The 14,287-nt window shown below is 41.8% G+C and overlaps 11 non-coding genes across 11 annotated transcripts; all 11 read right to left on the reverse strand.

The window, feature by feature from the left end:
* Positions 1-584: 584 nt before the first annotated feature.
* On the reverse strand, positions 585-657 carry TRNAV-CAC (transfer RNA valine (anticodon CAC)). The gene has a single exon. It is a non-coding gene; the product is annotated as a tRNA-Val (tRNA).
* Positions 658-929: 272 nt separating this feature from the next.
* TRNAP-UGG (transfer RNA proline (anticodon UGG)) lies at positions 930-1,001 on the reverse strand. Its single transcript has one exon. It is a non-coding gene; the product is annotated as a tRNA-Pro (tRNA).
* A 2,325-nt stretch (positions 1,002-3,326) lies between these two features.
* TRNAP-UGG (transfer RNA proline (anticodon UGG)) lies at positions 3,327-3,398 on the reverse strand. The gene has a single exon. It is a non-coding gene; the product is annotated as a tRNA-Pro (tRNA).
* A 1,970-nt stretch (positions 3,399-5,368) lies between these two features.
* On the reverse strand, positions 5,369-5,441 carry TRNAV-CAC (transfer RNA valine (anticodon CAC)). The gene has a single exon. It is a non-coding gene; the product is annotated as a tRNA-Val (tRNA).
* Positions 5,442-5,713: 272 nt separating this feature from the next.
* Positions 5,714-5,785, reverse strand: TRNAP-UGG (transfer RNA proline (anticodon UGG)). The gene has a single exon. It is a non-coding gene; the product is annotated as a tRNA-Pro (tRNA).
* A 1,970-nt stretch (positions 5,786-7,755) lies between these two features.
* Positions 7,756-7,828, reverse strand: TRNAV-CAC (transfer RNA valine (anticodon CAC)). Its single transcript has one exon. It is a non-coding gene; the product is annotated as a tRNA-Val (tRNA).
* A 272-nt stretch (positions 7,829-8,100) lies between these two features.
* On the reverse strand, positions 8,101-8,172 carry TRNAP-UGG (transfer RNA proline (anticodon UGG)). The gene has a single exon. It is a non-coding gene; the product is annotated as a tRNA-Pro (tRNA).
* A 1,975-nt stretch (positions 8,173-10,147) lies between these two features.
* Positions 10,148-10,220, reverse strand: TRNAV-CAC (transfer RNA valine (anticodon CAC)). Its single transcript has one exon. It is a non-coding gene; the product is annotated as a tRNA-Val (tRNA).
* Positions 10,221-10,492: 272 nt separating this feature from the next.
* TRNAP-UGG (transfer RNA proline (anticodon UGG)) lies at positions 10,493-10,564 on the reverse strand. The gene has a single exon. It is a non-coding gene; the product is annotated as a tRNA-Pro (tRNA).
* A 1,970-nt stretch (positions 10,565-12,534) lies between these two features.
* TRNAV-CAC (transfer RNA valine (anticodon CAC)) lies at positions 12,535-12,607 on the reverse strand. Its single transcript has one exon. It is a non-coding gene; the product is annotated as a tRNA-Val (tRNA).
* Positions 12,608-12,879: 272 nt separating this feature from the next.
* On the reverse strand, positions 12,880-12,951 carry TRNAP-UGG (transfer RNA proline (anticodon UGG)). Its single transcript has one exon. It is a non-coding gene; the product is annotated as a tRNA-Pro (tRNA).
* Positions 12,952-14,287: the final 1,336 nt, after the last annotated feature.

Raw genomic sequence — 14,287 nt, forward strand, 5'->3', positions numbered from 1 at the left:
TCGTGATAGAACAGTTGTGAATTGAGTAGAAGAAGGGCCCTGATGTGATACTTATTACATGCAGCCTGTAAGATAGTCAAACATGCAGGCTAGGAAGGAAGATGCAAATATCAATGTATTAGAAAAACACCTAAAGGCGAGTGATATGCTTTCATTCATGCATGGCTAGGAAAAATCGCCATACTGTTGCAAACATTCTTACACCACCAACTGGAAATAAATGATTCTGACATTAAACGTAAAGGTGACAATGCATTTGTATCATCACCTTGAGAAGGATCATCTTGGAATTGAGCCGAGGGCCTCTGCACTCAAAGCCAGAAACACTCCACTAAAATAAGATTCCTGTTGGTGCCAACAATTCTCCATGTTAATGCTTGTTCTAGGTGAGCAGTGAACCGATTGCAGGGCTCTTTTGAAAGCAAGGTCTGAGAACCAACAGATACATCCACACGCCGATTACTTTAGTGTTTTGAGAGAATTCCCTTTCTTGGAACGAGATTGCATGAAATAATCTTCAGGGCTTGGACAATTCCATGGCAAAACGGCACCTATCAACATTGTAGCCAACACAATATAACAACTGTTTCTGCCCGGTTTCGAACCGGGGACCTTTCGCGTGTGAGGCGAACGTGATAACCACTACACTACAGAAACAGATACCTACAGTTGATTTTTCTGTAATGAAACTGCTCCGAACTGGCTATTCCATGGGCCTCTGGCTTTAGATTTCTTTCATGCAACCTGCCCGACATCCCTAGCTGAACGCTCGTACATGCCATGCAAGACCAGATGTTTGGTATTAGCTCAGACTGGGCAGGGCTGAAGCATGAGACTCTAGCAAAGAATTATCCACTACTGCAAAGAAAAAATTGATGTTGGTTTTGAAACGCAAACTTCAAAACAACTTGAAAAGAGTACCAAGAAAAGGGCTCGTCCGGGATTTGAACCCGGGACCTCTCGCACCCAAAGCGAGAATCATACCCCTAGACCAACGAGCCCTCAAAATCCTCTTACCTCTCAAAAGCTAATACCGGCTCTAAGCCCGCAATGAAGATCATGCTGGTATCTTTATGATGCTTGGTCTGTGAATACGCATGAAAGTCAGTCTCAACTTACCCTTTCTCAAACGATAGCACTATCATTTACAAGTGTCTCCTTTTATTCCGTCCCAGCTTTGGACACGTCTTACAGGAAGTCAGCCCTTATTTATATATTTCTGCAGTGGCTGAAGCTTAATGAGAAAGAGTAACAAGTTGTTCATAACAACATAAGAAACACATTGTGCATTTTCTCTCAAATACTCCTTCACTTTGTGCCAAAAGAAATACCAAGGTGAATACCTAGGCCACAGATTCAAGCTAAAGATCTTCCTGGTGAAGGCAAGGCGCAATAAAAACTGCATATCGCTGGACTAAAGCATTCCTTGCATAGCCTCTAACATCATAACATAACTGAGCTGAGCTGAGCTGCTAGCAGCAAGCTAACCAATACCTTTCTGAAATGAGAATGACATGTGCTTATCTGCTCAATCAGTGCTCAATCAGGCGAGATTTAGAAAAGGTGGAAAGGGTCCAAGTGGATGCCCCTTCCTTTTTAGGGTGGGTCCTGCTGACTATCATAGGATTGCTTGTAAAAGTGGTCAGGGTCAGAGGAAAAGCTGCCAACACTTCTTAGCGTTCTCTATAGATGCAGCCATTTTCTGTGACTGTAATTTCGGCCTTTTCCCAGAAGTCTCTATTCTGCCTATGCAAATTAACAAAAGCAGTGCTTATTCCTCACTTGCTCAAAGGTCCTTCCTGTCCAGAAAGCTCTGATTAAGCATGCTTATTTTCTTTTTCTGGGATATTTTAAATTGTTTCGCTGTCCAGTCTGTGGCAGTAGAAAGCTGCTTATGATGCCAGGTTTTGATGAATCCCCAAGGTACAAGTACAGAGGAATATATCAGTCTCTAGGATATGGAACTTTTAGCTAACACATCACAATATGTGATGCTTGCCAAGAAAACACTACATTCTGGAGCGCTGATGATCAGAACATTCTGCTCCTGAAGGATAGAAAAGACAGCTTGATTGAAATAAAGTCTGTTTATATTGACGCTCTCTCTCTCCCTATATATACATACATGCATACACACACACACACAGGTATGTCATGCATTTCTTCAGATTTGTTTCAACCATTTACCATTTATTGGAGAATCCCTACTTTTCAAGTGACTGCAAATGAAGTCATCTCTGGCACTTTTTGTGCAAAGTAAGAGACACACATGACACCTTATTATAAAAGTCATCGGTTTCTTTGTTACTGTGTACTTTCAAAGCATGGGGCTTTCACACGTCAGGTAAACCTGATTACCACTACACAACAAAAGCAGATGCAGCTTTCTTATCTATGTCGTGATAGAACAGTTGTGAATTGAGTAGAAGAAGGGCCCTGATGTGATACTTATTACATGCAGCCTGTAAGATAGTCAAACATGCAGGCTAGGAAGGAAGATGCAAATATCAATGTATTAGAAAAACACCTAAAGGCGAGTGATATGCTTTCATTCATGCATGGCTAGGAAAAATCGCCATACTGTTGCAAACATTCTTACACCACCAACTGGAAATAAATGATTCTGACATTAAACGTAAAGGTGACAATGCATTTGTATCATCACCTTGAGAAGGATCATCTTGGAATTGAGCCGAGGGACTCTGCACTCAAAGCCAGAAACACTCCACTAAAATAAGATTCCTGTTGGTGCCAACAATTCTCCATGTTAATGCTTGTTCTAGGTGAGCAGTGAACCGATTGCAGGGCTCTTTTGAAAGCAAGGTCTGAGAACCAACAGATACATCCACACGCCGATTACTTTAGTGTTTTGAGAGAATTCCCTTTCTTGGAACGAGATTGCATGAAATAATCTTCAGGGCTTGGACAATTCCATGGCAAAACGGCACCTATCAACATTGTAGCCAACACAATATAACAACTGTTTCTGCCCGGTTTCGAACCGGGGACCTTTCGCGTGTGAGGCGAACTAGATAACCACTACACTACAGAAACAGATACCTACAGTTGATTTTTCTGTAATGAAACTGCTCCGAACTGGCTATTCCATGGGCCTCTGGCTTTAGATTTCTTTCATGCAACCTGCCCGACATCCCTAGCTGAACGCTCGTACATGCCATGCAAGACCAGATGTTTGGTATTAGCTCAGACTGGGCAGGGCTGAAGCATGAGACTCTAGCAAAGAATTATCCACTACTGCAAAGAAAAAATTGATGTTGGTTTTGAAACGCAAACTTCAAAACAACTTGAAAAGAGTACCAAGAAAAGGGCTCGTCCGGGATTTGAACCCGGGACCTCTCGCACCCAAAGCGAGAATCATACCCCTAGACCAACGAGCCCTCAAAATCCTCTTACCTCTCAAAAGCTAATACCGGCTCTAAGCCCGCAATGAAGATCATGCTGGTATCTTTATGATGCTTGGTCTGTGAATACGCATGAAAGTCAGTCTCAACTTACCCTTTCTCAAACGATAGCACTATCATTTACAAGTGTCTCCTTTTATTCCGTCCCAGCTTTGGACACGTCTTACAGGAAGTCAGCCCTTATTTATATATTTCTGCAGTGGCTGAAGCTTAATGAGAAAGAGTAACAAGTTGTTCATAACAACATAAGAAACACATTGTGCATTTTCTCTCAAATACTCCTTCACTTTGTGCCAAAAGAAATACCAAGGTGAATACCTAGGCCACAGATTCAAGCTAAAGATCTTCCTGGTGAAGGCAAGGCGCAATAAAAACTGCATATCGCTGGACTAAAGCATTCCTTGCATAGCCTCTAACATCATAACATAACTGAGCTGCTAGCAGCAAGCTAACCAATACCTTTCTGAAATGAGAATGACATGTGCTTATCTGCTCAATCAGTGCTCAATCAGGCGAGATTTAGAAAAGGTGGAAAGGGTCCAAGTGGATGCCCCTTCCTTTTTAGGGTGGGTCCTGCTGACTATCATAGGATTGCTTGTAAAAGTGGTCAGGGTCAGAGGAAAAGCTGCCAACACTTCTTAGCGTTCTCTATAGATGCAGCCATTTTCTGTGACTGTAATTTCGGCCTTTTCCCAGAAGTCTCTATTCTGCCTATGCAAATTAACAAAAGCAGTGCTTATTCCTCACTTGCTCAAAGGTCCTTCCTGTCCAGAAAGCTCTGATTAAGCATGCTTATTTTCTTTTTCTGGGATATTTTAAATTGTTTCGCTGTCCAGTCTGTGGCAGTAGAAAGCTGCTTATGATGCCAGGTTTTGATGAATCCCCAAGGTACAAGTACAGAGGAATATATCAGTCTCTAGGATATGGAACTTTTAGCTAACACATCACAATATGTGATGCTTGCCAAGAAAACACTACATTCTGGAGCGCTGATGATCAGAACATTCTGCTCCTGAAGGATAGAAAAGACAGCTTGATTGAAATAAAGTCTGTTTATATTGACGCTCTCTCTCTCCCTATATATACATACATGCGTACACACACACACACAGGTATGTCATGCATTTCTTCAGATTTGTTTCAACCATTTACCATTTATTGGAGAATCCCTACTTTTCAAGTGACTGCAAATGAAGTCATCTCTGGCACTTTTTGTGCAAAGTAAGAGACGCACATGACACCTTTTTATAAAAGTCATCGGTTTCTTTGTTACTGTGTACTTTCAAAGCATGGGGCTTTCACACGTCAGGTAAACCTGATTACCACTACACAACAAAAGCAGATGCAGCTTTCTTATCTATGTCGTGATAGAACAGTTGTGAATTGAGTAGAAGAAGGGCCCTGATGTGATACTTATTACATGCAGCCTGTAAGATAGTCAAACATGCAGGCTAGGAAGGAAGATGCAAATATCAATGTATTAGAAAAACACCTAAAGGCGAGTGATATGCTTTCATTCATGCATGGCTAGGAAAAATCGCCATACTGTTGCAAACATTCTTACACCACCAACTGGAAATAAATGATTCTGACATTAAACGTAAAGGTGACAATGCATTTGTATCATCACCTTGAGAAGGATCATCTTGGAATTGAGCCGAGGGCCTCTGCACTCAAAGCCAGAAACACTCCACTAAAATAAGATTCCTGTTGGTGCCAACAATTCTCCATGTTAATGCTTGTTCTAGGTGAGCAGTGAACCGATTGCAGGGCTCTTTTGAAAGCAAGGTCTGAGAACCAACAGATACATCCACACGCCGATTACTTTAGTGTTTTGAGAGAATTCCCTTTCTTGGAACGAGATTGCATGAAATAATCTTCAGGGCTTGGACAATTCCATGGCAAAACGGCACCTATCAACATTGTAGCCAACACAATATAACAACTGTTTCTGCCCGGTTTCGAACCGGGGACCTTTCGCGTGTGAGGCGAACGTGATAACCACTACACTACAGAAACAGATACCTACAGTTGATTTTTCTGTAATGAAACTGCTCCGAACTGGCTATTCCATGGGCCTCTGGCTTTAGATTTCTTTCATGCAACCTGCCCGACATCCCTAGCTGAACGCTCGTACATGCCATGCAAGACCAGATGTTTGGTATTAGCTCAGACTGGGCAGGGCTGAAGCATGAGACTCTAGCAAAGAATTATCCACTACTGCAAAGAAAAAATTGATGTTGGTTTTGAAACGCAAACTTCAAAACAACTTGAAAAGAGTACCAAGAAAAGGGCTCGTCCGGGATTTGAACCCGGGACCTCTCGCACCCAAAGCGAGAATCATACCCCTAGACCAACGAGCCCTCAAAATCCTCTTACCTCTCAAAAGCTAATACCGGCTCTAAGCCCGCAATGAAGATCATGCTGGTATCTTTATGATGCTTGGTCTGTGAAAACGCATGAAAGTCAGTCTCAACTTACCCTTTCTCAAACGATAGCACTATCATTTACAAGTGTCTCCTTTTATTCCGTCCCAGCTTTGGACACGTCTTACAGGAAGTCAGCCCTTATTTATATAATTCTGCAGTGGCTGAAGCTTAATGAGAAAGAGTAACAAGTTGTTCATAACAACATAAGAAACACATTGTGCATTTTCTCTCAAATACTCCTTCACTTTGTGCCAAAAGAAATACCAAGGTGAATACCTAGGCCACAGATTCAAGCTAAAGATCTTCCTGCTGAATGCAAGGCGCAATAAAAACTGCATATCGCTGGACTAAAGCATTCCTTGCATAGCCTCTAACATCATAACATAACTGAGCTGCTAGCAGCAAGCTAACCAATACCTTTCTGAAATGAGAATGACATGTGCTTATCTGCTCAATCAGTGCTCAATCAGGCGAGATTTAGAAAAGGTGGAAAGGGTCCAAGTGGATGCCCCTTCCTTTTTAGGGTGGGTCCTGCTGACTATCATAGGATTGCTTGTAAAAGTGGTCAGGGTCAGAGGAAAAGCTGCCAACACTTCTTAGCGTTCTCTATAGATGCAGCCATTTTCTGTGACTGTAATTTCGGCCTTTTCCCAGAAGTCTCTATTCTGCCTATGCAAATTAACAAAAGCAGTGCTTATTCCTCACTTGCTCAAAGGTCCTTCCTGTCCAGAAAGCTCTGATTAAGCATGCTTATTTTCTTTTTCTGGGATATTTTAAATTGTTTCGCTGTCCAGTCTGTGGCAGTAGAAAGCTGCTTATGATGCCAGGTTTTGATGAATCCCCAAGGTACAAGTACAGAGGAATATATCAGTCTCTAGGATATGGAACTTTTAGCTAACACATCACAATATGTGATGCTTGCCAAGAAAACACTACATTCTGGAGCGCTGATGATCAGAACATTCTGCTCCTGAAGGATAGAAAAGACAGCTTGATTGAAATAAAGTCTGTTTATATTGACGCTCTCTCTCTCCCTATATATACATACATGCGTACACACACACACACAGGTATGTCATGCATTTCTTCAGATTTGTTTCAACCATTTACCATTTATTGGAGAATCCCTACTTTTCAAGTGACTGCAAATGAAGTCATCTCTGGCACTTTTTGTGCAAAGTAAGAGACGCACATGACACCTTTTTATAAAAGTCATCGGTTTCTTTGTTACTGTGTACTTTCAAAGCATGGGGCTTTCACACGTCAGGTAAACCTGATTACCACTACACAACAAAAGCAGATGCAGCTTTCTTATCTATGTCGTGATAGAACAGTTGTGAATTGAGTAGAAGAAGGGCCCTGATGTGATACTTATTACATGCAGCCTGTAAGATAGTCAAACATGCAGGCTAGGAAGGAAGATGCAAATATCAATGTATTAGAAAAACACCTAAAGGCGAGTGATATGCTTTCATTCATGCATGGCTAGGAAAAATCGCCATACTGTTGCAAACATTCTTACACCACCAACTGGAAATAAATGATTCTGACATTAAACGTAAAGGTGACAATGCATTTGTATCATCACCTTGAGAAGGATCATCTTGGAATTGAGCCGAGGGCCTCTGCACTCAAAGCCAGAAACACTCCACTAAAATAAGATTCCTGTTGGTGCCAACAATTCTCCATGTTAATGCTTGTTCTAGGTGAGCAGTGAACCGATTGCAGGGCTCTTTTGAAAGCAAGGTCTGAGAACCAACAGATACATCCACACGCCGATTACTTTAGTGTTTTGAGAGAATTCCCTTTCTTGGAACGAGATTGCATGAAATAATCTTCAGGGCTTGGACAATTCCATGGCAAAACGGCACCTATCAACATTGTAGCCAACACAATATAACAACTGTTTCTGCCCGGTTTCGAACCGGGGACCTTTCGCGTGTGAGGCGAACGTGATAACCACTACACTACAGAAACAGATACCTACAGTTGATTTTTCTGTAATGAAACTGCTCCGAACTGGCTATTCCATGGGCCTCTGGCTTTAGATTTCTTTCATGCAACCTGCCCGACATCCCTAGCTGAACGCTCGTACATGCCATGCAAGACCAGATGTTTGGTATTAGCTCAGACTGGGCAGGGCTGAAGCATGAGACTCTAGCAAAGAATTATCCACTACTGCAAAGAAAAAATTGATGTTGGTTTTGAAACGCAAACTTCAAAACAACTTGAAAAGAGTACCAAGAAAAGGGCTCGTCCGGGATTTGAACCCGGGACCTCTCGCACCCAAAGCGAGAATCATACCCCTAGACCAACGAGCCCTCAAAATCCTCTTACCTCTCAAAAGCTAATACCGGCTCTAAGCCCGCAATGAAGATCATGCTGGTATCTTTATGATGCTTGGTCTGTGAATACGCATGAAAGTCAGTCTCAACTTACCCTTTCTCAAACGATAGCACTATCATTTACAAGTGTCTCCTTTTATTCCGTCCCAGCTTTGGACACGTCTTACAGGAAGTCAGCCCTTATTTATATATTTCTGCAGTGGCTGAAGCTTAATGAGAAAGAGTAACAAGTTGTTCATAACAACATAAGAAACACATTGTGCATTTTCTCTCAAATACTCCTTCACTTTGTGCCAAAAGAAATACCAAGGTGAATACCTAGGCCACAGATTCAAGCTAAAGATCTTCCTGGTGAAGGCAAGGCGCAATAAAAACTGCATATCGCTGGACTAAAGCATTCCTTGCATAGCCTCTAACATCATAACATAACTGAGCTGAGCTGCTAGCAGCAAGCTAACCAATACCTTTCTGAAATGAGAATGACATGTGCTTATCTGCTCAATCAGTGCTCAATCAGGCGAGATTTAGAAAAGGTGGAAAGGGTCCAAGTGGATGCCCCTTCCTTTTTAGGGTGGGTCCTGCTGACTATCATAGGATTGCTTGTAAAAGTGGTCAGGGTCAGAGGAAAAGCTGCCAACACTTCTTAGCGTTCTCTATAGATGCAGCCATTTTCTGTGACTGTAATTTCGGCCTTTTCCCAGAAGTCTCTATTCTGCCTATGCAAATTAACAAAAGCAGTGCTTATTCCTCACTTGCTCAAAGGTCCTTCCTGTCCAGAAAGCTCTGATTAAGCATGCTTATTTTCTTTTTCTGGGATATTTTAAATTGTTTCGCTGTCCAGTCTGTGGCAGTAGAAAGCTGCTTATGATGCCAGGTTTTGATGAATCCCCAAGGTACAAGTACAGAGGAATATATCAGTCTCTAGGATATGGAACTTTTAGCTAACACATCACAATATGTGATGCTTGCCAAGAAAACACTACATTCTGGAGCGCTGATGATCAGAACATTCTGCTCCTGAAGGATAGAAAAGACAGCTTGATTGAAATAAAGTCTGTTTATATTGACGCTCTCTCTCTCCCTATATATACATACATGCATACACACACACACACAGGTATGTCATGCATTTCTTCAGATTTGTTTCAACCATTTACCATTTATTGGAGAATCCCTACTTTTCAAGTGACTGCAAATGAAGTCATCTCTGGCACTTTTTGTGCAAAGTAAGAGACACACATGACACCTTATTATAAAAGTCATCGGTTTCTTTGTTACTGTGTACTTTCAAAGCATGGGGCTTTCACACGTCAGGTAAACCTGATTACCACTACACAACAAAAGCAGATGCAGCTTTCTTATCTATGTCGTGATAGAACAGTTGTGAATTGAGTAGAAGAAGGGCCCTGATGTGATACTTATTACATGCAGCCTGTAAGATAGTCAAACATGCAGGCTAGGAAGGAAGATGCAAATATCAATGTATTAGAAAAACACCTAAAGGCGAGTGATATGCTTTCATTCATGCATGGCTAGGAAAAATCGCCATACTGTTGCAAACATTCTTACACCACCAACTGGAAATAAATGATTCTGACATTAAACGTAAAGGTGACAATGCATTTGTATCATCACCTTGAGAAGGATCATCTTGGAATTGAGCCGAGGGCCTCTGCACTCAAAGCCAGAAACACTCCACTAAAATAAGATTCCTGTTGGTGCCAACAATTCTCCATGTTAATGCTTGTTCTAGGTGAGCAGTGAACCGATTGCAGGGCTCTTTTGAAAGCAAGGTCTGAGAACCAACAGATACATCCACACGCCGATTACTTTAGTGTTTTGAGAGAATTCCCTTTCTTGGAACGAGATTGCATGAAATAATCTTCAGGGCTTGGACAATTCCATGGCAAAACGGCACCTATCAACATTGTAGCCAACACAATATAACAACTGTTTCTGCCCGGTTTCGAACCGGGGACCTTTCGCGTGTGAGGCGAACGTGATAACCACTACACTACAGAAACAGATACCTACAGTTGATTTTTCTGTAATGAAACTGCTCCGAACTGGCTATTCCATGGGCCTCTGGCTTTAGATTTCTTTCATGCAACCTGCCCGACATCCCTAGCTGAACGCTCGTACATGCCATGCAAGACCAGATGTTTGGTATTAGCTCAGACTGGGCAGGGCTGAAGCATGAGACTCTAGCAAAGAATTATCCACTACTGCAAAGAAAAAATTGATGTTGGTTTTGAAACGCAAACTTCAAAACAACTTGAAAAGAGTACCAAGAAAAGGGCTCGTCCGGGATTTGAACCCGGGACCTCTCGCACCCAAAGCGAGAATCATACCCCTAGACCAACGAGCCCTCAAAATCCTCTTACCTCTCAAAAGCTAATACCGGCTCTAAGCCCGCAATGAAGATCATGCTGGTATCTTTATGATGCTTGGTCTGTGAAAACGCATGAAAGTCAGTCTCAACTTACCCTTTCTCAAACGATAGCACTATCATTTACAAGTGTCTCCTTTTATTCCGTCCCAGCTTTGGACACGTCTTACAGGAAGTCAGCCCTTATTTATATAATTCTGCAGTGGCTGAAGCTTAATGAGAAAGAGTAACAAGTTGTTCATAACAACATAAGAAACACATTGTGCATTTTCTCTCAAATACTCCTTCACTTTGTGCCAAAAGAAATACCAAGGTGAATACCTAGGCCACAGATTCAAGCTAAAGATCTTCCTGCTGAATGCAAGGCGCAATAAAAACTGCATATCGCTGGACTAAAGCATTCCTTGCATAGCCTCTAACATCATAACATAACTGAGCTGCTAGCAGCAAGCTAACCAATACCTTTCTGAAATGAGAATGACATGTGCTTATCTGCTCAATCAGTGCTCAATCAGGCGAGATTTAGAAAAGGTGGAAAGGGTCCAAGTGGATGCCCCTTCCTTTTTAGGGTGGGTCCTGCTGACTATCATAGGATTGCTTGTAAAAGTGGTCAGGGTCAGAGGAAAAGCTGCCAACACTTCTTAGCGTTCTCTATAGATGCAGCCATTTTCTGTGACTGTAATTTCGGCCTTTTCCCAGAAGTCTCTATTCTGCCTATGCAAATTAACAAAAGCAGTGCTTATTCCTCACTTGCTCAAAGGTCCTTCCTGTCCAGAAAGCTCTGATTAAGCATGCTTATTTTCTTTTTCTGGGATATTTTAAATTGTTTCGCTGTCCAGTCTGTGGCAGTAGAAAGCTGCTTATGATGCCAGGTTTTGATGAATCCCCAAGGTACAAGTACAGAGGAATATATCAGTCTCTAGGATATGGAACTTTTAGCTAACACATCACAATATGTGATGCTTGCCAAGAAAACACTACATTCTGGAGCGCTGATGATCAGAACATTCTGCTCCTGAAGGATAGAAAAGACAGCTTGATTGAAATAAAGTCTGTTTATATTGACGCTCTCTCTCTCCCTATATATACATACATGCGTACACACACACACACAGGTATGTCATGCATTTCTTCAGATTTGTTTCAACCATTTACCATTTATTGGAGAATCCCTACTTTTCAAGTGACTGCAAATGAAGTCATCTCTGGCACTTTTTGTGCAAAGTAAGAGACGCACATGACACCTTTTTATAAAAGTCATCGGTTTCTTTGTTACTGTGTACTTTCAAAGCATGGGGCTTTCACACGTCAGGTAAACCTGATTACCACTACACAACAAAAGCAGATGCAGCTTTCTTATCTATGTCGTGATAGAACAGTTGTGAATTGAGTAGAAGAAGGGCCCTGATGTGATACTTATTACATGCAGCCTGTAAGATAGTCAAACATGCAGGCTAGGAAGGAAGATGCAAATATCAATGTATTAGAAAAACACCTAAAGGCGAGTGATATGCTTTCATTCATGCATGGCTAGGAAAAATCGCCATACTGTTGCAAACATTCTTACACCACCAACTGGAAATAAATGATTCTGACATTAAACGTAAAGGTGACAATGCATTTGTATCATCACCTTGAGAAGGATCATCTTGGAATTGAGCCGAGGGCCTCTGCACTCAAAGCCAGAAACACTCCACTAAAATAAGATTCCTGTTGGTGCCAACAATTCTCCATGTTAATGCTTGTTCTAGGTGAGCAGTGAACCGATTGCAGGGCTCTTTTGAAAGCAAGGTCTGAGAACCAACAGATACATCCACACGCCGATTACTTTAGTGTTTTGAGAGAATTCCCTTTCTTGGAACGAGATTGCATGAAATAATCTTCAGGGCTTGGACAATTCCATGGCAAAACGGCACCTATCAACATTGTAGCCAACACAATATAACAACTGTTTCTGCCCGGTTTCGAACCGGGGACCTTTCGCGTGTGAGGCGAACGTGATAACCACTACACTACAGAAACAGATACCTACAGTTGATTTTTCTGTAATGAAACTGCTCCGAACTGGCTATTCCATGGGCCTCTGGCTTTAGATTTCTTTCATGCAACCTGCCCGACATCCCTAGCTGAACGCTCGTACATGCCATGCAAGACCAGATGTTTGGTATTAGCTCAGACTGGGCAGGGCTGAAGCATGAGACTCTAGCAAAGAATTATCCACTACTGCAAAGAAAAAATTGATGTTGGTTTTGAAACGCAAACTTCAAAACAACTTGAAAAGAGTACCAAGAAAAGGGCTCGTCCGGGATTTGAACCCGGGACCTCTCGCACCCAAAGCGAGAATCATACCCCTAGACCAACGAGCCCTCAAAATCCTCTTACCTCTCAAAAGCTAATACCGGCTCTAAGCCCGCAATGAAGATCATGCTGGTATCTTTATGATGCTTGGTCTGTGAATACGCATGAAAGTCAGTCTCAACTTACCCTTTCTCAAACGATAGCACTATCATTTACAAGTGTCTCCTTTTATTCCGTCCCAGCTTTGGACACGTCTTACAGGAAGTCAGCCCTTATTTATATATTTCTGCAGTGGCTGAAGCTTAATGAGAAAGAGTAACAAGTTGTTCATAACAACATAAGAAACACATTGTGCATTTTCTCTCAAATACTCCTTCACTTTGTGCCAAAAGAAATACCAAGGTGAATACCTAGGCCACAGATTCAAGCTAAAGATCTTCCTGGTGAAGGCAAGGCGCAATAAAAACTGCATATCGCTGGACTAAAGCATTCCTTGCATAGCCTCTAACATCATAACATAACTGAGCTGAGCTGCTAGCAGCAAGCTAACCAATACCTTTCTGAAATGAGAATGACATGTGCTTATCTGCTCAATCAGTGCTCAATCAGGCGAGATTTAGAAAAGGTGGAAAGGGTCCAAGTGGATGCCCCTTCCTTTTTAGGGTGGGTCCTGCTGACTATCATAGGATTGCTTGTAAAAGTGGTCAGGGTCAGAGGAAAAGCTGCCAACACTTCTTAGCGTTCTCTATAGATGCAGCCATTTTCTGTGACTGTAATTTCGGCCTTTTCCCAGAAGTCTCTATTCTGCCTATGCAAATTAACAAAAGCAGTGCTTATTCCTCACTTGCTCAAAGGTCCTTCCTGTCCAGAAAGCTCTGATTAAGCATGCTTATTTTCTTTTTCTGGGATATTTTAAATTGTTTCGCTGTCCAGTCTGTGGCAGTAGAAAGCTGCTTATGATGCCAGGTTTTGATGAATCCCCAAGGTACAAGTACAGAGGAATATATCAGTCTCTAGGATATGGAACTTTTAGCTAACACATCACAATATGTGATGCTTGCCAAGAAAACACTACATTCTGGAGCGCTGATGATCAGAACATTCTGCTCCTGAAGGATAGAAAAGACAGCTTGATTGAAATAAAGTCTGTTTATATTGACGCTCTCTCTCTCCCTATATATACATACATGCATACACACACACACACAGGTATGTCATGCATTTCTTCAGATTTGTTTCAACCATTTACCATTTATTGGAGAATCCCTACTTTTCAAGTGACTGCAAATGAAGTCATCTCTGGCACTTTTTGTGCAAAGTAAGAGACACACATGACACCTTATTATAAAAGTCATCGGTTTCTTTGTTACTGTGTACTTTCAAAGCATGGGGCTTTCACACGTC

Source organism: Triturus cristatus, chromosome 8 (assembly GCF_964204655.1).
Source record: "Triturus cristatus chromosome 8, aTriCri1.1, whole genome shotgun sequence".
In the NCBI taxonomy this organism is placed as follows: domain Eukaryota; kingdom Metazoa; phylum Chordata; class Amphibia; order Caudata; family Salamandridae; genus Triturus; species Triturus cristatus.